Source organism: Hibiscus syriacus, unplaced genomic scaffold (genome assembly GCF_006381635.1).
Source record: "Hibiscus syriacus cultivar Baekdansim isolate YM2019G1 unplaced genomic scaffold, ASM638163v2 tig00110647_pilon, whole genome shotgun sequence".
Lineage (NCBI taxonomy): Eukaryota > Viridiplantae > Streptophyta > Magnoliopsida > Malvales > Malvaceae > Hibiscus > Hibiscus syriacus.
The window spans coordinates 935068-961465 of record NW_024062811.1 but is presented as its reverse complement, the minus strand read 5'-3'; the positions used below and the strand labels follow the sequence as shown (position 1 = coordinate 961465).

General features: G+C 37.2%; 1 pseudogene; it reads left to right on the top strand.

Annotated features, from left to right (window-relative positions):
* Positions 1-9104: 9104 nt before the first annotated feature.
* LOC120137065 lies at positions 9105-26270 on the top strand (annotated as a pseudogene).
* Positions 26271-26398: the final 128 nt, after the last annotated feature.

The following is a 26398-nucleotide window of genomic DNA, read 5'->3' as shown; positions in this document are numbered from 1 at the left end:
CCTCTAATAGCTGCAAACATGAAGGAACTAACAGACTCTGGATTTATGTCAAATCGAGGCTGGCAGGTGAACTTTTCTTTCTTCTCTCGTGTAGAATATTCTTTTGATCATAGACTGGTGGTCCGTTCAAATCCTTAAATTATAGTTACTGCTGTTTTCGGAATCCTACTAGCTGTTAAACATGTTTTTGCAACATGATCATATTGCCTGAAGATTGTATGCTCCTTGTTCAAGATATGGGAATTGCCTTGTAGATTACGATCCATGTTCGAACTATTGAAACTGGACGTATGGTGCAGGTGATTCACGGATATATCTGTTTCCTTCCTTAGTATCTACTAGTCTAAAATATTTTCTAAGCTAATATTATATTTTATTCCCTCTAGAGTTTCTTGTGTTATTCTCGGTCGACATTTCAACCGAGCAAGATGCATACTATGCAGTTTTCTTAATCGAATTGTTAACTCATTTGTTCAATCTTTCTTCTGGAATATGACAAGTCTTTAAACCTAGCATTATATAACATTACTTCTTGTAAGGAGTTGGAAATGATCCTCGATAAGATGGGTATTTTAGCATCCCAAAGCAAGTAAGTGCACTTGGATATCTAAACTGTCCACCAACACTTTTCTTTATGCATTTACATAAGTTTTAGATCATCAGTCACTTTCAAGTAAAAACATGGCCGAATAGATTCTGAATAACATTAATGATGAGGGATTTGATATGCATGTATAGTCATTAAAAATATAGTGTAACAGGGGCGGCTTCCTTGTATCTCTAATTCCAGTGATTTCTAATTCAAATTATGTTAGATTGATGACAATGGTGATGAATATCAATTGAGTTGGCTGCTTTTGTTTATGAACAAGTTAATTGCTTCCTCCCCTCCCCTTTCCTTTCCTTGTTTGTATTTTCCAGCTTCGATTGATTAGAGGAATTGTCTCCATATTACAGAGAAGTCGAAGTTTTACGAAGATAAGCTTTCATTCACTAGAACGGGAAAATTGAGTTGACTCACTGGAGAACTCGCTATTGCTAAAGGTAACATTATTATTTTGTTTCGGGAAAATCGTCGGAATGTCCACGTGGAGTATTTGCTCTGACGATGGATCAAATTATCATTGGGAGGCTTTCGGTCTATTCTTGCCATCGAAACTCGATGATGACCCGAAAGGAACTCCTATTGCTTCATACCCTTCTATGGTCGATCTCATTCTTCAAGGTAATAATCTTTGAATCTTTCCGCCGCTATATTTTTATTTTGTACTCTCAAATTTCATAGATTGTACGCAAAATGTTCGAAGCTTTTTGAGAACGATGATAGATGAGTGGATAAATACCCGATGTTTAGAACCAGTTTTGACAAATTTGTGGCATTGAAAGAGTCTTCAATTGCAAAAACATTATCTATCCTCGATGAAGACGATGCTGCCTCTACTGTTACTCCAAGTAAACACTTCTCTCTTTTACTTTATTTTTTTGTTTAATGTTTGATTCAATTCCCAAGCCACCTCTAATCAAGTTTCAAACTGTAGGTGGAGATTTGTTATCTATTTCAAGTCAAGCACTTAAGCGCGCAAGGAGTATTCTTGGTGAACCGGAGCTAGGAGATTTATTTGGTGAAATGGATGAAGAGTTTCTCCATATACAGTTTACACGGAGGAAAAAATTAACGATTCTTCATCAAACAAGAAAAACTATTTTTTTACTTCCTTTCCCCACGAAGGAGCAATGAAGACTAAATTCTAGTGAACAATGTTTTTTTTCAATTGAAAGTGAAAGAATCTAGACTAAATTCTAGAGAACAATGTCAAACTACATTACATTTAATTTTAATGTTTATAAATTTTAATTTATTTTGTTGTTAAGTATTTTTCTGCATAATTTATGTCTTAATTAAAATTTATGGTTGTTGTTAATTAGATAAAACAACATAATATTAAATTTAGGTGATGTAGAATAGAAATTAAATATGCAAAATCAAATAATCTTAATTAATGAAAGGTAATTAGCGGCGTTTGTATCCAAAAAAGCCGCTATAGATCTAACCTTTTGCGGCGTTTGTTCCAAAAACGCCACTATAGATCTGACCTTTTACGGCGTTTGTATCAAAAAAAAATGCCACTATAGATTTGACCTTTTGCGACGTTTGTTCAAAAATGTCGCTATAGATATTGACCTTTTGCGGCGTTTGTTCCAAAAACGTCATTATTGATCTGACCTTTTGCGGTGTTTTTTCCAGAAACGCCGCTATAGATCTCGACATTTTGCGACGTTTGTTCCAAAAATGCCGCTATAAATCTCGACCTTTTGCGGCGTTTGTTCCAAAAACGCCGCTATAGATCTCGACCTATTACGACGTTTTTTGTTCTCAAACACCTCTAACTTTAGCGGCGCTGGTATGGCCGGCGCTTCTTACGACGTTTTTGCTATCACCGCGAGTGCTTTTAGCGGCGCTTAAAAATGCTGCTATATGACTAAAAAACACTGCTAAAACTATGTTTTGTTGTAGCGAATCTTCAAATCAACGTGCACCTTTTGAGTTAAAGATGTAATAACTTTTAAGAGAATAATCGATTGTCACTCCCAATTTCCAGATAATCAAGAATACAATCTGAAGGCATGAAGATCAAGATTCAATTCTCATGAATGGAATTGAGTTTCGTAAAAACCTTTGGCTAAGTAGAAGTTTGGACAAGCATGGATTGAATCATGCTTAGCATTGTGAAATGAAAACAATGAAAATAAAAGAAAAAAAATAGAGATGAAAGAAAAGTAGAACTTCAATAAATAACCATTGAAAATAAATTTCAATATGAGTTTCAACTGTTGAACCTAAGGGGTATGTATAACTCGAGAGTTCTAAGTAAATAAAATAACACATTTCTAAAATAATCAAACTAAAAAACCTAATAAGAGTTCTAATAAAATAACTAATTTTTAAATAAAATAATAATAGAATAATCAAACTAAAAATCTTAAATTAAAAATGTTTATCACAAAAGATAAATATTTTAGTTTATGGTTGAATTCTTCTTCATCTTTTGGATAACCTTGTCCCAGGTAAATTCCAAATTAAATATTCAATGAAGTTTTGCTTGTCTTCTATAAGATGTTAAGTGGACTGTCGAAATCTACTAGATTTTAAGCTAATTAATCCAATGAAGTTCTTTTCCAAAATAAACATAAAATAAAGATAAATCAGTAATATCAAAATGATAAATGAGAGGTAAATAATAATAAAAATACGTAATATTAAACTCTTATCATGGGAGCTGGTTTGACACCGCTTATGTGCACCATTTCGAATAGTTCTCAAATGAACTTACGCTGATGTAAGACATACCAATCAGGACTTCTCTGAACCTCAATTCCCAAGAAGTAATGAAGAGCACCTAAATCTTTCAACGAGAAACGTTTACTCGGACACTAAACAACATGTTCAATCGTTCGAGTACCAACCTCAACTTTAATGAAAAGCGAAGCATCTGCAGACGACCCACGAAAGCCAAGCTCAATAAGAAACTGCTTCAGCTTCGAATACCACATCCTTGGTGCTTGTCTCAGGCCATACAACGCCTTCTTCAATTTACACACATGCCAAGAGCTATCACTTGCAACCTGTTCAAAACCTGGGGCTTGTGCCATGTATACCTCCTCACCAAGATCTTGATTAAGAAACACATTATTAATGTCGACTTGACGAAGATTCCAACCTTTCGAAACCGCTAGAGACAAAACAACGTTTAAACATGACTAAATGTGTCAGTGAAGTCGTGGCCAAGTACTTGCGAGAAACCCTTATGGTTGTTCAATCATGAGGTAAAGGAGCTAGCACCCAAATGTCATTTTGCACCAACACATCATACTCAACCAATATTACAGCTTTCCATTCAAGGTAAGACAAGGCTTGCATAATGCTTGCAAGCTCCATTTCATCAATCGACGCAAGAAAAGTTTTCGGCTTAAAAATGCTTCTATTACTGCGCGTTATCATAAGATGGTAATTATGAAGATCAGGGGCTTCCAGACGATGAGCAGTTTGCGAGTGTTCAACCAAGCCAGTAGCATCTGGAGAATGAAGGGCAGTTTTATCCTATTGCTTCAGACTAGGGTGATAACCAGAACAACGCGCAGTTTCATTTGGCTGCTTTGGAGCAGTATCTCTCTGCAACTCACTCGTATCACTAAGCCCAAGATCATTTCCAGTATTAACAATGAGCATATCAGTATGAACAATAGGAGAGTCAACATTCGATCGAGGAATATGGAAAGTACCACTCGCACCAGATAAGGCATGATTCACACTTGGAACAAGATAAAGAGAACCGGATGAACTAAAAGGAACCACCTTTTTTTGCAGCAATGTTATCACTAACATCAGGAAAAGGAAAAATTATCTCATCAAAAACGACATGGCGCGACACGAGATCTTTCCATCCGGAGCCAAGCAATGATAACCTCGATGTTGTGGACTGTAACCAAGGAACACCGAGGACTGTGACAGATAAGCCAACTTGTGCGACTGAAACGGCCGTAAATGCAGAAAGCATCGACAACCAAAAACCTTTAAGTAATTATAGTCAGATTGACGGTCACAAAACTGTTCGAAAGAGGTTAACCCATCAAGCACCTTCGTAAATAACCTATTTATCAAATGAACATTGGTTACAGCAGCGTACGACCAGTACTTGAGAGGCATTGATGCACAAGCAAGAAGAGTTAACACCATTTCAATAACACTGCGATGTTTGCGTTCAACAATGCCATTTTGCTGAGAAGTATACGGATATGTCAAACGATGTTGGATACCACATTTAAGAAGAATCGAAGAAAAAGGACGGAACTCCCCACCTTAGTCGCTTTGCACAACTTTGACCTCGGTATTAAACTGATTGCGAACCATGCTTCGGAAGACCTGAAAAACATTTACAGCTTGATCCTTAGTCTTCAACAGATACAACCATGTATTCCTGGAGTAAGCATCGATAACTGAGACATAGTATCTAAAATTATTGGACGCAGTAGGTGCTGGTCCCCATAATCAGTGTACACTAACTGAAATTGTGTAAACTGTATGAGAGGCAAAGAAGGGAAGCTTGTGACTCTTTCCCAATTGACACGATGAACATATAGGCAAGTAATTTTTGTTTAAGCCTTTAGGCAAAGTCACATTACATTGAGTACACACTCACAACAAAGTCTCAAAAGACAGATAACCAAGTCGATCATGCCAAACTTGATACAAATTAGGACTCAACGCAACATTAACTTCAGTTGTAGCTTGCGTATATGATTGCACCATAGACCCAAACTCGTAAAGACCACAAACCGCTCGACCTTAAAGCAACACCTCACCAGTTACCTCATCCCGAACCAAACACCGATGAGCATGAAACTCCAAGAATACATTATTATCACTAGCAAGCTTAAACACCGAATGAGATTTTTATTGATATGAGGCACATGTAAAAGATTAGTTAACTTTAAAGATCGAGATGGAGTAAGAAGAGAGGACCGTCCAACAGTAGAGATATGTAAGCTATTAATTACCATTGCCCATAACAAGCTAACCAAGGTCGGAGTAATCAGATTCATCCGCGACATCTGAGACATCAGGTGTGACGTGATGGGTGGCGCCAGAATCGACAAACCAAGACCCCGTGTTACCCTCAACAGAATGTTTATGGGAGTTGCCTCGACCACTAGTACTCGAGGAAGAAGAGCGAGAAGCAAACTGCCCAGTACACCCACAACTCGAACACCCAGAATTATAATGGCACACATTTACAACTGGCTGTTTTTGCTCAACGCTTGAACTCCGAGATTCAGTGGCCGAGACCCTAGGAAAAGATTGATCGAACCGGTACCAACAACGATACACAAGATAACCATTTTTGCCACACAGCTGATATTGAATCTTAATGCGTCCACGACCATGACCACTAGAGGAGAAAGGCCGAGATCCTGAGTAGTGATGAGTGGAAACAAAATATGTCGAGGAGGAAGATTGATCATCAATAGATTTATCGCCTTGGACTTGGGCAACACTGGCACTTAGCAGTAATGTATCAGTACGCTCAAAGTTCCACTCTTGGGTTTCAGCATCAATGAGAATTGATACAACACCATCCAGGGTCAAAGGATCACGACTTGCAGTAATAACCGTGACCACCGACCCATACTCAACGGGTAACCCATTGAGAATGGTGACAATTTGCTCAAACTCAGACACCGGCTGTCCACAAGCCGCGAGAGCATCACAGATTTCCTTTATATTCGAGACGTAAGCACGCACACTGAGCTCTCCTTTCTGAGCAAATTTGAGCTGCAAGTAAAGATTCATAGTGGCAGTAGTGGAACGATTAGCAAAAAATGAACTAAACATCGACCAGACTTGAGCCTTCGTGTCAGCACCCACCAGTTACGGCAACAACGATTGACTAATGGTAGACAATAACTAGGACGCAACCGCACTATCCTAAGCAACAAACAACTGAAACGGTTCATTGTTAACCTAAGACCCATCATCGCGTATAACCGTCATTGGTGGAGGAGACATCGATCCAGTGAGTAGCTTTTCCAGCCGAAGACTCTGAACAGCCAAGAGGACATGTTGCTTCCATAAAAGGTAGTTAGTTTAATCGAGAACAACCCCAAGACGTTAGTGAAGACCTTTTGAGAGATAGTCGAAACAGATTCCAAGTCAACCGTCGAGCCACCAGGCGAAGGTACCGGAGGAGCCATGAACAGTGGAAGCAAAGTGATTACACACCACCGGAGACAACTGATACCATGTTGGTTTAAAGGAAAATACTCTAATTTAAGACAGAATGCTTACTTTCTTTAGGAATACACTGTTCAATATATAGGCACTGAATACAACGCTGCCTAACTGGATAACAACCATGACATCAGCATAATAAAGGGACAAAAGCTTTTAACTTTTTTATTGTATGTATTTTTTTTTAAATAATTACGTTGAAGAAAAAAATGTTTATGAAGTTTTTTATCTTAGAAGAAAAAGAGAGCAAAAGCTTTTTTTTAAACTAGTACGTCATAATTATATATTCCTTTGTATAGTATTTTCTATTGTATAATAAATGTGATAAAATCTATTATTAATTAATAAATTTATTTAGAGTAAAGTACATTTGAATGGTATATTTATTATAGGGCATTTGACTATTAAAAGTTATAAAATGATCTATAAAATGTTGCTTCGTTAAGTTCTTTGATTATTAAAAGTTATAAAATAAGCATTAGGTTATTCATTATGTTCTAAACTTATCTTTTTTCCTTTAAAAAATTGGCAGTTGTTTAAGATGGAAGTTAACATGATGATGAGATATTACAATCATTTGAAATTTTAGGGTCATATTTTATCGTATCACAATTAACATGTTAACGTTCAACTTTAAATACCGTCCATTTTTTAATGGAAAATGACGGGTTTGAAATATAATTAATAGTTGAGTGATCATTTTGTGACTTTAATAATCGAGAGACTTAAAAAAATAAAAATTCTATAATCAAATTATCATTTTATAACTTTTAATAGTCTAAAGACTTAATAAAACAATAATGTCGACACCGCTTTTCGCGCGGGCAGATAAAAGACCAATATTGACTTGGGGTTTTCACTTTGAAAAGTGTTTCGAAAGGTGAGGAGTCACAACTAATAATTTAAGGTGTGATTGGAACACCATAAAAATCGGGTGATTTTAATAAAATATTTTACTTTTATCAAAACATCGAGTTTTAGGGTATGTGAAAATCCAGAAATCAAATTCGTGAGTCGATTACGCGTAGAGAATTATTAGCATTCCACAAATGCCAAAAACTTGGTACATAATTTATTACTCTATATTTAAAATCGAAAATTAGGTCTTTATACCTATTTTGTGCCGAAAATAAATTTATTGTTGTTTTGTTTGTTTGCTTCTTGTGCAGGAACAAAAGGAGATGGTGGCGTGCACGTGATGGCTTTGGTCGGTATTGGGCAGAGCACGATGTTTGTTGATTGGTCGGCTGAATGGTGGCCATGGGTTGGGTCAGAAGAAGGGTGGCAGTTGGTTGGGCGCAGGGGGTAGCTACCAGCTAAGTTAGACTCGGGTCGGTTCGGATCTGGGCCGGGCTGGATTTTGAGTTTTAAATCTGATTATTATTTTTTGGGTTAGGCTTGAGGTTTAATTTGGTTTGGGCCATTTTGTAATGGGTTGAATTGAGGGGGGGAAATGGTGTTTACAAATACATTATACGAAGAGTTCATTTGTGTACGTTGTTATTCGAGGCCGGAAATAAGGCACGTTGAGGCCCGGGCCTAATTAACCTTATTAACGATGTAAAACAAACGGGCTAAACCATGGCTTTTGCAGTGTCCAAAAGCAGCAACACATTGATTTGTGCAGGTAAAAAAGAAAGGGTTTAGCAAAGTGGCATTCACGTGTTCCTGGGTTTGCCAAGCTTCATCAAATTCAGTTCAGTTGGCATTAAAAGAAATCTGGCTAAAGATTTTATGAATTGACGATTACTGCTTCAAAACATTTCTTTATAACTCTCATAAGAAAACCAATAGTTTAATGAATTTAATTCACTGCATCTTCTAAAATTGATTATCACAATTGAAAGGTAGCTATGAATTATGGTTTTGAATAGTGAAAGAAGACGATCAACGTTGAGAAACTAAACAACACCAAGATAAACAATCCCCAAAAGATTATGACCACATAGCATGTTACAATTTGACGTGTCGATGTCCTGGTTGATATTCATTCTATTCCAATCAATGGTTCTTCCTACATACACGAACTAAGAGCCCCTAAAAGGTTCTTCTACTACTTCCAAAACATTCGCAGATCTTTATAACATGGTTTGTCATGGGCTATGCTTGTCTACAACCGAACTTGTCAGAACAAACATTCTAGGTCATATCCCACCGTAGGATTAACTAAAAATCCAAGTTTTGGCCCTCATCAATCCTCTACAAATCATATCCCGCCGTAGGATTAACTAATAATCCAAGTTTGTCCGTCATCAATCCTATACAAATCATTTTAAAACTGTAGTCCTTCTATGGCTGAGATTCTAGGGTCTTTCGATGCTGGGTTTTATCATCACTCTGCTCACTTCCATCCTCTCTTCTGTTTCAGTATAATTTAAAGTTTTTTTTGTAAGAATTATTTTGGATGTGCAGGGTTGTTGAGAGGGATCAAAGTTATTGAATGTATCAGTTAGCTGTAGATCTCAGTGAAGCAAAAAATTTCCATAGAAGCAAAAGTTCAACTATAAACTTTCTATTTTGTGTTCTGACAATTTATCCATGGAAGTTTCTTTGCAATTGCAAAGACCATTGAGATACAAAGCTCTGCTTAACCACAGGACTGATTGTTTCCAGATCAACTCCTTGCCTTTTGCGAGAACTGTACTTGTAAACTTCCCATCTATTTCTTCTTCTTCTTTTGCTTGTTGTGTTTGATTTTGAGTACAAGGGTTGGGTTTGTAGGTGTATCTGTTCGTTGGTTTCTTTCCTTAATTGAAATGATAAGTTGATAAGTGGTACTAATTAATAATTATTCGTCTTTGGTGGTTTTGTTCACTATGTCGGGTTATTACATGTCTATTTTGTTTCATATACAAAATGATTGTTCTCCTTTTGTGTTTAGCTGAGCATTTTATTTCCTGTTTATTATTATTATCTGAGGAAATCTCGTTTCTATTTCATAGTACCACTGGTTCAATAGTGTTGTGTCTGTTGTTAACATTTATCTGAGAGTATAATTTCAAGTGGAACTGTATTGGGGTCTTTTTTTTTTTACTTCGTATGCTTATTTTTGTATTCATTGATTTCAGTTCACTCCGTGGCGAAGTGAGTGCCTTGCTGGAAGGGTTCCGCATAAAGTTACTGCTAGTGCAGCAGGCTAGTTGTTGCGAAGTGATGTGCTATGGGTTCAATTTGACATTTTCAAGCAATCAATCTTTGATTTATTTTTATTGAAAAAATTGGGACTTTCTACAGATTTTTCAAAGAGGAGACAAAGAAAATTGTCTTCTGGTTCATCTCCAAAGGGCTTCACCCCGAAAACACAAGCAGGAACAAGTGACAAGAAGAGGGATCAAAAGAATAATGACGAGGAGGAGGATTCAACCATTCAGACATCGAGAGAGTCTGAAAAGCCCAACAAGACGGAAATTGAATCAAAAGTTGACGAAGAATTGACCATTGGATATGTAACATCAACTGGAAAAGAACTAGCTGTTGCCAAAAGCAATTTGAATGCGGAAAATGGAAGTGTAAGTAAGTTTGTTGAAGGTGTTGCGGGGTTACAGAAGAAGGAAGTAATTTTGGAAAATGATACTGTGAGTACATCAAGAGATATAAATTCTGAAGAAACGCAATTGGATGGCACAATAACTGATGTCACTTTCACTGAAGGAAAGCATTTGGATGGTACAATAATTGATGACACTGCTGCTGAAGGGAAGCATTTGGATGGTACAATAGCTGATGACAATTGTTGAAAAGCTTGTCAGATCAGAGAGAGAGGGTGGTGCTAAGAAGCACGGGGACGGAAAAGGAGACCCGTTTCAAGTACCCGATACGTTTCGGGTACGGGGACGGTTCGGGGACGGCTGAGGGACGTACCGGGGACGTGCCACGGTGGCAGGGTACGGCTGACCGAAATGGGGGACAGTCAAAGCTTATCCGGGACGTTTCGGGGACGTACCCAAAGGTAATTTTGGCTGAGGAGACAACCTCCGAGGACGAAGAAGTGGGATCTTCAGCCGAGGAAGAAGAAGAGGATGAAGAACCCCAAACCCAGTCTACTCCAATGATCCAAAAGAGCCCACCTTCCAGGAAGCTTGATCCTGCGATAGCCGTCGCGGGGAATGAAGAATCTGAGGAATCCGGGACTGAGTCGGAATCCGAATCCGACACGGCTACGCCGAATGTCAAGCCTCTTGCGACGAAACCCATGGAAGACATGAACGCGAAGAAACCCATATCCGAGACTGTTGAAAGGTATGTTGGATTACTCTGCTAAAAAAGAGGCTGATCCTTGTGTTGATATGAATGCATTTTATGATTTTGTTAAGAAATCGATTCATACTGAATTACTGATGTTACGAAAGCACAGTTGATGGACAAGATTAGAAGGTTAAAGAAAAAGTTTGAGAACAATGCCGGGAAAGGTAAAAAGGGTGAGGATCGAAGTTTCTCTAAAGCCCATGAACATAATGCATTTGAACTGTCGAAAAAGATATGGGGAAAAGAGGGGATTAGTGGGAAAGTTAAGTCTTCAGCTGCTAAATCCAATGGGAAAGCCAAGGCAAATAACAAGGCAGTGGTTGCATTGAAAGCAGAGTTTCATTCTTCACCTGATAAGAAAGTAGATATTGGGGTGCCAATGGAGGTCGATAAGGTGCCTAAGAGTTCGGTTAGTAATTTGTTTGATAAGAGGTTCTGTGTGTCTGGCTTAGAAGAGGAACTTCTAAAGCATAGTTTAGATATGGTTGACAGTGAAAGGAAGGCAATTTTAGAGGCGAGATGGAGGAAATTGCAAATTGCCGAATTGGAACTGTTTATTGAGCGAAATGAATTGGTCAAGGAGCATGCCAAGTTGGTATTTTTATTTGACTTTATTTATAATTTTTTATTATATATATTTATAATTTTAAAATTATTTTATATGCCGTACCCTTGCCGTCCCCTTGCCGTCCCCGTACCCTGTAATTTTAAAAATTGCCGTTTTCCGTCCCCGTATCCGTCCCCGTATCCGTATCCGTGCAACATAGGAGTGGTGATTGGTGGTATGCAGAAGGTATGTTTGACAATTTATCTTCTGTTTAAATTTTAGTTAACTTTGCGTATGATATTAAAGGTGATCTCCTATAAGTCTAAAATTTAGAATCAATCTTGACATTTGGTATTTCTTTAATCTGGACACGTTTTTCAGTATTTATAAAAAAATGCTATGAAACGTTGCTTGATGTAGAAGATATTGAATATCTATGCTTTCGGGAACAAAGTGATTGTTATGGCCATGAACATACTTGCTTGATTGCATTGAGAAGGGGGGGGGGGGGTGTTTGCAGTTAATCACATAATGCTTGCTGCTTCTATGTTGGATTTCTTTTATGTCTTGATTTGGTTGGCTAGAGAACCATTTAATTCCTTCTAAAATGTAGTTGTTTTATCAGTCACTGATTGGACTTGCTGCATTGTTGATTGGGATCATACATTGTAATTAGAGGGACATTCCTGGGCTGTTTATTGTGTGATTGAGATCGAATTGTTCTGCAGTTGTTATACCTGATCGAGGCCTTGTGCTAGATTGGGTATTTGCTAATGGACCACCAAAGGTTGTCACTATATACGATAACAACAATCGTCAAGATTTCCATGCTATTGTCCCCAAAAACATTCCTGAGGAGCTGTTCTGGGTTGAGGAAGAACACCAAATGTTTAGGAAGCTTCAAGCAGAGAGGAAACGAAGAGAGTAGGCCATACGTGCTGGTTATAACGAGGTGAATACAATTCCTTTGAAGAGTTTCGATATCCCGTTTAAGAGATTAAATGCTGCTTCTAGAAGATTTATCGAGAGCCCTTTTTAGAAAGATGAGGTCTGGTATGTTATAAAGTCGTCCGATGGATCTAGAGCGCCAGAACCGGATGATTTCAGTTTGGATTTCTTTAAGAGGTTTTGGAAGCATATAAAAGGTGAAGTAATGAAGTTTATGGAGGATTTTTATTAGGGTAGAGTAGTAGATCTTTATTTCAATAAATCCTTCATTGCGCTTATTCCGAAGAAAGCGGAGGCTATTTACCCTGAAGACTTTAGACCAATTTCTTTGGTCGGAAGCATGTACAAGATCGTTTCCCGTTTACTGGCTAAGAGGTTGAGTGGTTGTATTGCCGAAGTAATTGGAGAAAATCAATTCGCCTTTATTGCTGGTAAACAGATAGTCGATTGTAGTCTGATTGCTAACGAAGCCATAGACGGGTTGTTAAAAAGCAAGAAAGAAGCAGTGTTAATCAAGGATGATTTTAGCAAAGCATACGATACGGTTGATTGGCTGTTTTTTAACTTGATTCTAAAGAATATGGGTTTCGGCAGAAGATGGAGAAAATGGATAAATTTCTGTATTTCTACCTCGACAATTGTTGTCCTAGTCAATGGATGTCCGTCAAGCAGCTTCTCAATCAAGAGGGGTCTTAGGCAGGGTTGTTCGTTGTCGTCACTGCTCTTTAACATTGTTGGCGAGACGCTCAGTGTTATGATTAAGAAGGCTATGGTCTCTGATCTTTGTTGCGGAGTGGAAGTAGGGGCTGGTGGCATGGTTTTATCACATGTTCAATTCGCAGATGATCTGCTTATCTTTTCCAAATCAGAAGCTGCGTCGATCTTAAATTTCAATCGGGTTCTTAAATTATTCGAAGTGGTTGTGGGACTGAAGCTCAATTTGGAAAAAACCAAGTTGTTTGGTATCAACATGGACGAATGTAGAGTTAGGAGTTGGGCAGAATCGTTTTTTTGTGGCTGGGCGAAGCTGCCTTCGACTTACTTGGGTCTTCCGTTGGGGCATCAAAAGAATTCAAAGTCTTTATGGCAGCCCATCGTGGATAAAGTCAATGCTCGGCTTCAAAGTTGGAAAGGCAAGCTGCTATCAATGGGTGGTAGGCTAACTCTTATCAATTCTGTACTAGTTAACTTGCTTGTGTTTTACATGTCTATTTTCCCTATGCCCAAGTCAATTGTTGAGAGGATTAATAGATGCATAGAGAACTTTTTTTGAAATTCCAAGTCTGTTAGGTGTATTCATTGGGTTAAATGAGATAGCATATGTAGGCCTAAATCGTATGGGGGTTTGGGAATTTCTGATGTCAAAATTAGAAATCGATCCTTGCTAAATAAATGGATTTGGAGGTTTAGTATGGAAACTGACAATTTATGGAGGAAGATCGTGATGGCTAGGTATAATTATGACAAAGATTCGATTGTTCCTAATGCTGTGAATAATAGAAAATCCTCCTGGTTTTGGCGTAATATTGTAAACCTGGCAGGGGATTTGGGTTCTGAATTTTTTCCGAACTGAGATTTGTTATGGGTGATGGGAATAAGATTGATTTCTGGACAGAAAAAGCTTCTCTAAAAATTTCTTTTCCGAGAATATTCGGTGTAGCAGTTAAAAAATGCGGTAAGATAAAGGATTTCGGGTGCTGGGTGCATGGAATATGGGAATGGAGGATTGAGCTGAGAAGAGAATTCTTTAAATGGGAGAAGCCAATCTGGTGTGAATTCATCCATGTTTTGAACAGAGCGATTTGTGCTAATCAAGGTCTAGACAGAATAATCTGGTCCGGAGCGCAGGATGGTAACTATACTCTTAAATCTTATTGTTTAAAAGTGGCTTGTGAAGGCAGGTTGGAAGACCCTGTGTGGAAAATGGTTTGGGTGAATTTTGTTCCTCGAAAGGTTTCGGCTTTTGTGTGGAAAGCAGTCCTTCATAGACTTTCAGTTATGCTTGAGCTGGATAAAAGAGGAGTGAACTGCTCAGACCAGTTATCTTGTATATTTTGTAAAAGCGAGCTGGAAGCAATCAACCATGTCTTATGTCATTGTGCTGTAGCCTGGTTAGTGTGGCAACGTTGGTGTAGCGTGTGGGAAGTTAATCTGGTGCTTCCGAAGAATGTAAAACAGTTATTGGAGGCTTGGTTTTCTCAAAAAATTAGGAGAGTTCGGAATCTATGGAAACTTGGTTTTTTTGATCTGGTGTGGGTGATTTGGATTTGCAGAAATAATATCATATTTCAAGGAGTGTCTCTTTCGGTTGATCAGATATTCCATAAAGTAAAGCTGCAGATTGGAGTCCGGGTAAACTTCCTTTGGCCGCTGTTGATTCCAGTGGTGAACGATTTTGTGTGCAACCCTGAAGCTTTCGTTCGTGGTCCTTAATTCTGAACTCTGCTGCTGCGCCTACTGCTGTATGTTTCTTCCCAGTTGGTTTGTTATTGTTTATGCCTCAGTTTTGAGGCAGTCTGTTGCCGTGTGCCTTTGTTTTTCCCTGTGATTGTTTTTGTTCTAGGTAGGTAATGTCCATGTCCGATCGGGTTGGTTGATTAGGAGTTAAGCTCTGAGATGTGGTCTGTACCATATTATGTTCCATTGTTGTTGTATAATTTCCCTGCTATTCGGTTATACCCCATCCTAAGGCGAACTCTTTTTCCTCCGTATAGGTTTAGAGAGGTTTTTTAATGAGGCCCTTGGGATGGTTACTTTCTAATCTCTTCAATACAAAGTACCCTATTTTCAAAAAATAAAATGATATTCTGAATAATAATAGTCAATTTCAGCAGTATAGAATGCAGTTAATATTCAAATATTACTTTATTAAAGGTTTAATTTTCATGGCAAGATGCATAAAGGTTAGGGTAGTCAAATTTAAAAACATTGTAGTGAAAGATCAAGGTTTTTGTTCATTAACTATGATGGCAGAGACAGATCTTATTGCATGGGTTATTTGCTGCTGGCTTCTTTTTGACGCTATTTTGTTTGTCTTGTGACAAAAATTTATATAAAGATCAAGGTTTTTATTCATTGACTATGATGGAAAGAGACAGAGATATGATTGCTTGGGTTCTTTATTGCTGGCTTCTTTTTGCTGCATTTTTTCTCTTTTGACAACAATGTGTATTTTGGACCATTGTCAGAATGTAAAGGTTGCTACTGGAAATGCATTTCCAGCATATTAATTGACTGATATGCATTTATTTAATTCATTTATCTCAGTTGTATTTACTGATCTATTTTTGTTTACTTCTCTAGTCTTAGGCCGAAAAAAATAACACATTTGAAAGATGAAATGAAGGAAAGAACATTGAAGAGATTTCTGCTTTCTCAAAAACATATAGTTTATAACGAGCCTCTTGATGTTCATGCACGAAGCACCGTTACAGTTTTCTACAATCCTGCAAATACATTACTTAATGGAAGACAAAAAGTATGGTTTAGATGTTCGTTTAATCGTTGGACTCACCGTATGGGTCCATTACCACCTCAGAGAATGTTGCCTGCATATAATAGTTCTCATGTAAAAGCAATTGGTAAGTGAAGTCAACTCTTGGGATTTTGAATTATGCAGATCTGCTTTCAATTCCAGTTATAGCTTTCTCTATTTAACAAGGAGAATGAAGCTTGTCTCTGTGTGTCTTTGCAGTCAAGGTTCCATTGGATGCATATATGATGGACTTTGTATTCTCTGACAGGGAAGATGGTGGAATTTTTTACAACAAAGAGGGTATGGATTACCATATACCTGTTTTGGGAGGAATTGTGAAAGACCCACCTATGCACATTGTGTATATTGCTGTTGAGATGGCCCCCACTGCAAGGTAACTTTTGGACACCGATGGAGTGGACACTTTCTGTAACTTTTACATTGCCCTGATTTGTCAAGGTTTTTCTAGATTTTTTTTGGCTTGTGTATCCAATCAAATTCACTCATAATGAATAGAATATTCTTTAAAGACGAAATGCACCGTTGAAAAAGTATTCTGAAAATGAGCCTGTTAAGTGTTAAGGGAGATGATGCTGCACCTCTTACAGAAATAGGACAATGCATTTATCTGGGCTCTCGACCTGATATATGCCATATAACTGAATTTAATAGAGCATTTCGTATGTGAATTTTGTAGATTATTAATCTCCATTTGTGGTCATATCTGTTTTAAAATCTCAGTTGCATCCCTCAATAACATTGCAGGTTGGAGGTCTTGGTGATGTTGTTACTAGTCTCTCTCGTGCTGTTCAAGATTTAAATCACAACGTGAACATCATTCTTCCAAAGTATGACTGCTTGAAACTTAGCCATGTAAGCTTCATTGCTGTTTCTTTAGCAAGGTTTTTTTCTTTCTTGATTGTTTTCATTGGAGATGCTGCCTGAATTTCCTTAAATTATGGATTTCTGGTTTTAATTATTGCTTACTTGGCATGCGGCTTGTACGCTTCCATGTTGCGTTAGCAATTGTGCATTAGCTGGCTGAGGTGCACTTTTCCTTTATTAAGATATTTTTGCAAAATTGTAGCTTGCATCTCTTATTGGATTTTTTTTGTTTTAAAAATGAGTGGACGCTATTTAGAAATGTTTTGTATCATTTAATCCGCTTCCCATTGTTATTGTTCAAGAGTAAACTTCCTTCAAATGTTTCTTGGTTTTGGAAATCGGTGGTCAATAATCATTTTAAAGAAGATCAGTTTGGTGATAAGTTTCGAAGTTCGTTTCAAGTTCAAGTGGGTAATGGAGAGAGTATTTGTTTTTGGTTTGATAGTTGGGCATTAGATACTCCTTTTAAAGTTGTTTTCCCGAGATTATTTGCTCTATCTTTAAATCAGAATGGGAAGTTAATTGATTTTGGTGAGTTTCGATCAACAGGGTGGTCTTGGCATGTTCAGATGAGAAGAAATTTGTGTGATTGGGAGCTGGATCAGTTTTCAGACTTACTGGCTATCATTCATAATATTAGTCTTTCCCAAGAGTCGAGAGATGGTATGATCTGGAGAGGGAATGGGGAAGGTATTTATTCTGTCAACTCTTGTATGAAGTTATGCTACTATGATTCGGCAATTGAGACTTTTTGGATGAAAAACATTTGGAGCGGTTTGGTGCCTCCAAGAGTGGAGACTTTTATGTGGCAGGTAGTGCATCAGAAATTGACAGTAAAGTCAGAACTACAAAAACAAGGGGTTTCGGAATTGTAGACTGTAGAAATCAGAGTAATTCTCTGTAATTTCTTATTCTTTTCAATAGGACATATTACATATTTATATACAAATCATCTCTCTAAATTAGGAAACTCTAAGAAAGGAAAAATACTAATCCTAGGAGATATGATCCCTTAAAATAAGGGATTGTAGAATATTTACAGAATCCCTTAATTAAAGGATATTTACATAATCATATATTTCTATAATTCCTATACTCCCCCTCAAGCTGGAGAATATACATTGTATAATCCCAGCTTGAATAGGAATTTATTGAAAACAGGCTTTGGCAAAGCCTTGGTAAGAATGTCTGCAACTTGTTCTTCTGAAGGAATGTATGAAAGTGTGGTTGTCTTTTTGTTAACTTGATCAGCAATAAAATGCCTATCAATCTCAACATGCTTTGTCCGATCATGTTGAATTGGGTTCTTGGCAATTTGAATAGCAGATTGATTATCACACAAAACTTCAAAGTGATCCTCTTGATTAGTGACAAGTTCTTTCAGTAGTTTAAGTAGCCAAATTCCTTCGCATATTCTCAATGCTAGTGCTCTGAATTCAGCTTCAGCACTACTTCTTGAAACGACAGATTGTTTCTTACTTCTCCAAGTTGTAAGGTTTCCCCAAACAAAGGTGCAGTAGCCACTAGTGGATCTCCTTTCAGTAAGGTCTCCGGCCCAACTAGAATCTGTAAAGATCTTAAAAGTTCTGTCTTGTGTTTTCTTAAACATTAAACCGTGTCCTGGAGTTTTCTTCAAGTACTTGAGAATTCTATTTGCTGCTGCCATATGCTCTTCAGTAAGATTAGTCATGTGTTGACTTATCATATTTACAGAAAATGCTATATCTGGCCTTGTCAAGGATAAATAAATTAGTTCCCAACTAATCTTTGAAATTTCTCTTTGTCTACCAAGGACCCATATTCTTTGTTAAATTTCAAGCTTGCCTCCATTGGTGTATCATTCGGCTTACAACCAAGAAAACCAGTTTCTTTGAGTAAATAAAGTACATATTTTCTTTGGTTGATCACAGGTCCTTTTGACCTTGCCACTTCCATTCCTAGGAAATACCTTAGCTTTCCCAAGTCTTTGGTTTCGAATTCCTTATTTAACAACTTCTTCAAATAACAAATCTCTTCTTCATCATCTCCGGTAAGAATTATATCGTTCACGTACACAATAATGATAGCTTTCTTATTTGTAGAAGTTATCTTGATGAAAAGAGTGTAATCGACGAGGGATTTCTTGTAGCCGTTTTTTAGGATGACTTTAGTGAACCTCTCGAACCAAGCTCTGGGTGATTGTTTTAACCCGTATAGAGACTTGTTGAGCTCGCACACCTTGTTACTTCCTTCAACAGACTTTAAGCCAGGTGACAACTTCATATAGACTTCTTCTAGCTTGCCATTAAGAAAAACGTTTTTTACATCAAGTTGGTGTAATTTCCATTCACAATTTACAGCCAAACTTAGGAGTACTCGAACAGTATTCAGCTTCGCCACAGGTGCAAAAGTTTCTGTGAAATCTATCCCATATGTTTGTGTAAAGCCTCTGGCTACTAGTCTCGCTTTGTATCGTTGGATGCTAACATTTGAGTTATACTTTACAATAAAGATCCATTTACAGCCAACATCCTTTTTTCCTTGAGGAAGGTCCGTAACAGTCCAAGTAGCATTTTTCTCCATAGCACAAATTTCCTCTTCAACAGCCCTTCTCCATTTTGAATCCTTTAGAGCTTCAGCTATGCTTGTGGGAACCTGTTCTTTATCCAAGTTTGCTGTAAATGCTTGAAAAGACAGCATCAATGAATTATAACCAACAAATTTTTCAATAGGATGCTTGGTGGACTGTCTAACCTTTTTTCTAGTAGCAATAGGGAAGTCATCTAGAGTAGGGGAAGTGGACTTACTGATTTCTTCTTCTATTTCGACAGCACAGCTGGACCCAAATCCAATTCTCGGCAAGCATCAAATTGCAAAACTGCCTCAGGAATATGTTTTTTTTCCTTGTATAGAAACGGAGCTGTTTGATTGGTGTTATTTGTGGAATATTTTGAATGGGAGTAGGTGTATTTTCAGGAAGGGTATTTAAAGTGGGTATGGGTGAAGTAGTGATAGGTACTACCGGTGGATCAATGGGAGTAGTTACAGGTGACAAATCTGTAGGTAAGGACAAAATTGGTGGCAATTCTGAAGGTTGAGAATGAAGAGTAGGAGGAGATACCTGATGTGGCTGAAAATCTTTCTGTCTCCCCCTGAATTTCAGCCTGAATGAAATAGGGATCCTGCTCATAAAATGTTATATCCGTAGTGGTAAAAAATCGTTTTGAATGAGGATGATAGCATTTATAACCCTTCTTAAGTGAAGAATACCCAACCAGTACATACTTTAATGATTTAGGATCTAAGTTGGACTTATTAAGAGCAATGTTTTGGATAAAAATAGTACAACCAAATATTTTAAGTGGAAGAATGGAGGAGATAGGTTTAAAATGGGGAAAGTATTGCAAAAATATAGATTGAGGTGTTTGAAATTGTAAAACCTTACTAGGCATTCGATTGATTAAATATGTGGCAATTAATAAGGATTTCCCCCACAAATATTTTGGAACATTAGTGGTAAATAGAAGAGAACGAGTAACTTCAAGGAGGTGTCTATTTTTTCTTTCGGCAATATCGTTTTGTTGTGGGGTGTCAACACAAGAACTAATTTGAACTATGTCCTTTTCCCTGAAAAACACACCCAAAGACTTAGCAAAAAATTCACTGCCATTATCAGATTTAAAGAGCTGAATTTTAGACCCAAATTGAGTGAGAACCATGTTATAAAATTGGGTAAAAACACCAGCAGTTTCAGATTTATCTTTTAGCAAATAAGTTCAAGTTATCTTACTGTGATCATCAATGAAAGTGATAAACCACTTACAATTATCGGCATTCTTCACCCGAGAAGGACCCTAAATATCACTATGGATCAAAGCAAAAGGGTGAGAAGGTTTATATATAGAAGGATAATAAGTTGATTTAGTATGTTTGGCAAGAGAGCAAATTTTGCAAGAAAAAGAATTTGGCCTTTTATGAATGAATAGAGCAGGAAAAACTTTTGCAAGATAGTGAAAACTAGGATGACCTAAACGATAGCACCATAACATAACATTATCAACTTTTTCTAAAGCGGTGAAAGATTTCGAGATTTCGGTTTTAGTAGAGGCAGGAAGAATGTAGAGACCATTCTGCAAGCTGGCCTTATCAATCATCTTCTTCGAGTTCAGTGCCTGCAAAGTACAATCAATATCATTAAAAATTGCAGAGCAGTACAAGTCGGTGGAAAGTTTACTAACGAAAACGAGATTGCAAGCCAGATTTGGTACGAAGATGACATTTTTAAGTACAATCTGGTCATTGAGAATAACAGTGCCATGTCCTTCTATTTTGCACAAAGAACCATCAGCCGTTTTGACAGTTTTACCAAAGTTTGGAAAAAAATTGCAAAACAAATCCTTATTACCAGTCATATGATCCGTAGCACCAGAATCGATGATCCAATTAGGGGACGACTAGGAGGAGAAAAAAAATGTAGCATGAGGTTTACCTTCTGGTTCTTTCATAACCAGATTACCTTCTGATTGAGCAGCAGAACCAGAAAAATTTTCTGGATTTGAAGTGATCTTCGGAGTAGGAGAAGAAGTTGTGGACATCATCTAGGTTGGAAAGAAACCGTAACCTAAGCTGATACCATGTAGAAATCAAAGTAATTCTCTGTAATTTCTTATTCTTTTCAATAGGAAAGATTACATATTTATATACAAATCATCTCTCTAAAGTAGGAAACTCTAAGAAAGGAAAAATACTAATCCTAGGAGATATGATATGATCCCTTAAAATAAGGGATTGTAGAATATTTACAGAATCCCTTAATTAAAGGATATTTACATAATCATATATTTCTATAATTCCTACATAGACATTGCATGTCCTCTTTGTAAAAGGGAGATTGAATCCCCTTCTCATTTGTTCTTCTCCTGCTATGTGGCGTGGTCCCTTTGGAATAAGTTTCTGAATTTTTGGAAAGTTAGTTCGGTTTTACATGACAATGCTCAGAGTTTTTTATTAGCTTGGGATGATTTGGTGTCTTATTCTTCTATTTGGTCCTTTATACCGGGAGTTGTTCTTTGGACTATTTGGAAATTCAGAAATGCCATTGTGTTTGAAGGGAGATTGTTAGATCAGATTGATCTATTCTTTATGGCAAGATTTAGGTTCGCTTCTTGGTTCTTAGCTAAGTTCAAGGATGTAGCTATTTCTAAGGACTCTCTCATTATTGATCCCTCTATTGGAGATTTATGCTCTTCTTCCAGGAATTCGATTCTAAATATTGTGCCTTGGTTTCCTCCTCCAAAGGGCTTTGTAAAACTGAATGTGGATGCAACTGTGAGTAAGGATTGGAGAAAAAGCGGTATAGGTGGTTTATTAAGAGACGAGGATGGTTCGGTGATGGGTACTTTCAAAGAGGCTATTGGACCAGGTCCTCCTTCTTTGATGGAGCTTAAAGCCATTAAGAAGGGTTTATTATTCTTTGATTCTCTTTGTTAGTGGTTCAAGAATCATTTGATTGTTGAAACTGATAGTAAACTAGCAGTGGAATGGGTTAAGAATTTAGATAGATGTCCTTTTGTTTATTTTGATTTAGTGAAGGACATTGCTGCTAGGTTAAGAGTTATTGAAGGTGTTATTAGATGGGTTGCTAGAACAACTAATATAGAGGTTGATGGTTTAGCTAAGGCTGGTATTGGTTAGTTTTATTGTTTTGTTTAGGGTGTTTGTTTGAGTGTTTCGGGTTGGTCGTTGTAAGGGGTTTTTTGTTTGTTTAAACATTATGTATCTTTATGTTATTAATGAATTTTGAGGCACTCTTTTCCTCCTTCCGTTGATTAAGGAGCATCCTCTTGGCGCTCCTTTAATCATGAAGGGGGTTTTTAACGAGGCCTCCACTTATAAAAAAATGAGAAAAGGGAAATAAGAAGAAAAAAAATTCATTGCTTTTCATTTTTTATCGAAGTTGTCTTTTAGTAATTTCAGATCTGTCGCATGAATATTTTATGATACAGTTGAAGGACTTACATTACCAAAGAAGCTATTCTTGGGGTGGCACTGAAGTTAAAAGTTTGGTTTGGTAAAGTGGAAGGCCTTTCAGTCTATTTTCTGGAGCCACAAAATGGGTAATTTTAATAATCTCTATGCACCTTTAAGAATTAAAATGTTTGATTTTAATAAGCAAACTACAGCCATATGAATGCTTTGGTGTATTGTTGCTTGCAGAATTGTCTGGAAAGGTTGTGTTTATGGTTGCAATAATGATGCAGTGAGGTTTGGCTTCTTTTGTCATGCTGCTCTCGAATTTCTACACCAAGGTGGACTTCAGCCTGTAAGTTTAGACTCAACTTATATTTATGCTTAATTTTTTTTTCTACACTGGATAATTTGGGGATGGGGTGGTGATGCTTGGGTTTGAAAGCTCTAATGCTTCACAAGTTTCTTGCCACTGGGCCAACATTTTGATTGCATTTTGGTTAACTAGTTAAATGCCCATACATGGCAGTATATCATGCAAACCTCCTACATGCATGGCAGTAATTTTTGGCTATTATCAATACCCATCTTGTTTTTTTGTTCATCTCTATAGGCCCTTCAATTGATTCATAGAAGAATGTTATGGATACCATTTTCTTAAAAGACTTTCTTTCCTTGAATGTGTGGACGAAAAAGGAATTCCAAGGATTAACTATTTTAGTGTGCTTGACCTTTGGCAGGATATCATCCATTGCCACGACTGGTCTAGTGCCCCAGTTGCGTAGCTATTTAAGGACCATTACATGCATTATGGTCTTAGCAAAACTGAGGTTGTCTTCACCATACATAACCTTTTGGAGCACACTTTATTGGGAAAGCTATGCAATATGCAGACAAGGCTACAACTGTATGTACCTAAATTTCCTTATGGCTAATTTAATTTATTTAATGTAGTAGCTATATACATGTATAGATATATTCTTATAAATAGTGTATTTATGATCAATTACACATGGGTTTTTAACTATATTTTGGTTCTTTTGGTTGTCTTGTTTCTCTTTATCTAAATTAAAGGTATAGAGTGTGGTCAATTTTGGACCGTGTCCTTGGGGGCACTTCCATACCGATAGGCATTATCTCTCTCCATTTTCTTTTGAAGAGATACAACTAATCAGTAGGTGGTTCATGAATTTAATCTTTTTTTCAAAGAAAAGTTCTTCCGTCTTTACTTTTCTCTCTGAATTTGAATTGTTTTTGTAAAGATGATCGAGTTTAATTCACTAGATTTAGAATATACTGATCTAGTGATGAATCTGTAGTAACCTTTTTTCTGATGCTTCCAGTCCAGTCAAATTATAATTTTCTATACTACATTGTATCAATTCATGCTTGGTATCTCAGACAAGATATTTGATGGTCTTTTACCTTCCATGTTTCTATGATGGTGTCTTAGTGTTTATTCTCATTATGCAGGTACCACACACCTATGCAAAGGAGGTTGTGGGAAATCCTGCAGTTGCTCCTAATCTTCACAAGTTCCATGGAATATTAAATGGAATTGACTTAGATATTTGGGATCCATACAACGATAAGTTCCTTCCTGCAAGTAGATATACCATTATTTTATAAATAAATATCCTATGAGCTTTTGTCCTATTTTTGCAATTGTTATTATTCTTAATGTGAGATGCTGATTGTTCCAGATACCTTACACTTCAGAAAATGTTGTTGAAGGAAAACAAGCTGCCAAGGAAGCCTTGCAGCAAAGGCTTGGTTTGAAGAAATCTGGTCTTCCTGTGGTTGGAATTATTTCTCGCTTAACTCACCAGAAAGGAATCCATCTTATCAAGCATGCCATTTGGCGCACCTTAGAACGCAACGGACAGGTTCCCTCCTGCCCTCCTTTTACCATCTCCTGCATGATCTCATGTATGATTACACACTATTTGGTCTTTATCAGCCTGAGTTTCATGGTAGCGAAATTGATGTGATACTCCCTAGGACTTTCCTTGGCCATCCTTTTTCTTGCATTCTTAACATGAGTGTGCTTGCATAATGCAGTTCAGAGATCATGTTGTCTGATGTATTCTGATTTAACGCATAAACAAGGAAGTTTAGTGCCTCTTGTTGGCCTCCTTGACAGTATACTTGTACTTAATGCATCTTAGTAAGTGATTGATGGAATTTTTGGTGGCAGGTTGTACTACTTGGCTCAGCTCCTGATCCTCGCATCCAAAACGATTTCATGAATTTGGCCAATCAGCTGCATTCAACTCATGGGGATCGAGTTCGCCTTGTTTTTACCTATGATGAACCTCTCTCTCACTTGGTTTGCACTATCAAAGTCTATTTCATTTATTATTATTCTTTGAAGGAGCATACCTATATTTTGCTTTGCAATATGACCTCAGCAGTTTAAATCTGTTCTTTATTTTTTATTCTTGTTTGACTATTTTTAAAAGATATATGCTGGTGCTGATTTCATTCTGGTTCCCTCTATTTTTGAGCCTTCTGGACTGACACAACTGACAGCAATGAGATATGGTTCCATACCCGTTGTTCGTAAAACAGGAGGTGCTTACTCATCTTACATCCGTAATTCTGATACCTATGAATGATAATCGTCTACGTCTTGATTATGAACTGTTGATATGTGGATGAACTATTACGGTGGGCATTGCTGTTTATAGCCAATATGAATTACAGACAAAGATTTCCCTTATGTTCTACAATTTCATCCGATTTCATTTAGTTTTTCTTCTCTTGTATGGAAAATGAAGACGTTATATTATATGAATCTTGTTTAGCCTCTATTCTCGGGAATTCAATCATTTCAAAGTGTATTGACTTTGTGTTGCCTTTACTTTTGTTTCAAGGACTGTATGATACTGTATTTGATGTTGACCACGATAAAGCTCGAGCTGAAGCACAAAGTCTTGAACCCAATGGATTCAATTTTGACGGAGCTGATAGTGCTGGAGTCGATTTTGCCCTCAATAGGTGAGTTTATCAGCACCGTTGAAAGTGCAGTCGTTCATCCATTCCTGCGCTGTCATTTAGTTTCCAGAGTCCCCATAATTCATTCACATGGAGACATGGTGTTTGCTGTAGTTCTCTCATTTCGTCCTGTTCATACTCATATGATTGATTCGAGTTGTTCATTTTATTACTGAACCATATAGGGCAATCTCTGCTTGGTACGATGGTCGGGACTGGTTTCACTCATTGTGTAAGAGGGTGGTCATGGGCGCTTGATTATATGGAGCTGTATCATGCGGCAAAGAAGTACTAAAGCAAAGATGCAAATGATTAGCATCTCCAATAGCATGTACATTGTTTAGTGATACCCATCTTTCACTGCCATAGTTTTAGTCCTTAAAACAACGTTGCATCCATTTTTGTGTATCATAAAGCAATAGGCTCTCTTCAAAATAAGGGGAAATATGCATCATTCTCCAGAGCAACAAAATCCTTTTTACCGTTGTTAATTATGTTATATGAAATGATAAAATAGTAGAAAAAACACAAATATGAGTGAAAAACTAATGGCTATTGATATGTAATT